A 2,054-nucleotide genomic window follows, 5' to 3' on the forward strand; every position below is an offset into this window, starting at 1 on the left:
GACTGAGTCCGCCTTGAGGTCAAAGGGATGAGGGAAGGAGGGACCCGCGGTGACCCTTTCCCTGCTCTACGGGGCAGAACGCAAGCCTTTTTCCCAGAGATGCGGGTGCTCGGACAGCTATTGCTGCCACCGGAAAGCACAGCTTCATGAGTGGGGCCCTGCAAGGCGGGACTGAGAGAACGGAAAAGAGAAGCACCTGGAAGGGCACACTTCACCCTCCCGTCTTCTCACTTTCCGCTGCTCTGGTCAAGGAAATGAAAGTTCTCTTTGCAGCGTCTGCTGCGACCCACACTTGGTGCACAGTCCAGAGCCTATGCTGAGGGAAGCTAGTCCATCTCACAAAGACAATCTTGTGCGAGGTGGCTGTTATAAAGGGGAAAGAACGGAAAAAAAGAACAGACTTTGGCAGTTACCAAAGTAGGGAGGGCACGGAGGGGAGATGAAGCACTGAGCTAGAGCGCTGACAGCCGGGGACTTCAGTGAAGAGGCCACTAGAAATCCCCCAGAGGAAAGGGACAGGGTAAGTTATTGGGAGGTTTGCTAAGCAGTCTAAATTGTTGGATACAAAATTGAAGATCTAATTCTAATTAAAGATCTAAGATCTAATTAAAAAATTAAAAAATGTTTAACCTTTTATTTAATGAAAACTTTATTTGGCCTTATATCAGTCTGTCTTCCTCACGGTTCTTGAGAGAAAAATAGCCTGTCAAAGGTCGGGAAGAGCCTTACTATCAAACACTGATCACTGTAATCCTGATTGTGCTGGATCAAACTTGATATCTGGTCGTTGACCTCCCTGTGGACCCAACCTGATTTTGTTCTAGGTGCAAGGATCTCTTGCTTGTTCCATGACAAAAACTTCTTCCCTGGCTTTTTAAATATTGACGATGGTCCTGTTTTCTTACTCATTGTTTGTATTCTATCTTCATATCACTAATGTTTAATCCTTACCACTTCCCTTCATGTTTGCTCTCCATTGTTTCGGTTGGGTTTATCGGGTTATGAAGGACAGAAAGAATAGATGCATGGGGATAATAACTGGTGCAAGACTTTGTAAAGGTTGTCGGGGGAGGAGAGATGGAGAGGGGCAGGAGGTTTGAGGAGTAAACAATGAAGGTGGGAGGGGGAATGAGCACTAGAACTGAATGTAATTACTCAACTTATTTTATTTTATTTGTTTTTTAATCATTTACACAGCTCATTATAAAGGTGATTTAAACATGGAGGAAAAAGAAAAAGAATATTCTGAAATTGATTGTAGTAATGATTGTACAATTATATACATACACATATGTTTAAAATTACACATATATACATATGCATAAAAGATTTCAAAGGTAGCTCTAGAAGACAAAGTAAAATACCCTAATTAAATGCAGAATTAGAAAAATAAAAGGGAAGAACACACTCAACATATCTGAATCAAGAGAAATCAGGAAAAAAATTCAAGCCTCGGGTTGCAATATTGAAAGATTCCATGAGCAAAATATTAATTGATACAGAAAGCATCAAAGGAATATGGAAATAATGCATAGTTGTTGTACCAAAAAGAAGTCAACATTTCACCATTTCAGGAGGTGGCATATGAACAAAAACCATGGTGCTGAAGGGAGAAGCTCAAACTGCACTGAAAACACAGCCAAAAACAAGGTCCAGGAATTGATGGAATACCAATTGGAATGTTTCAACAAGCTGATGAAGCACTAGAAGCACTCACTAGTCTATGCCAAGAAATTTGGAAGACAGCTACTTGGCCAACCAACTGGAAGATATCCATATATGTCCACATTCCAAAGAAAGGTGACCCAACAGAATGCTCAAATTATAGAACAATATCATTGATATTTCTTGCCAGTAAAGTTTTGCTGAAAATCACCCAATAATCGTTATAGCAGTACACTGATAAGGAGCTGCCAGAAGTTCAGACTGGATTCAGAAGAGGACATGGAACAAGGGATGTCATTGCTGATGTCAGATGGATCTTTTTTTTTTTTTAAACATTTTATTAGGGGCTCATACAACTGTTATCGCAATCCATACACACATCACTTGTG

Source organism: Echinops telfairi, unplaced genomic scaffold (genome assembly GCF_000313985.2).
Source record: "Echinops telfairi isolate 266 unplaced genomic scaffold, ASM31398v2 ScPeMD7_7468;HRSCAF=8506_0, whole genome shotgun sequence".
Taxonomy (NCBI): Eukaryota; Metazoa; Chordata; class Mammalia; order Afrosoricida; family Tenrecidae; genus Echinops; species Echinops telfairi.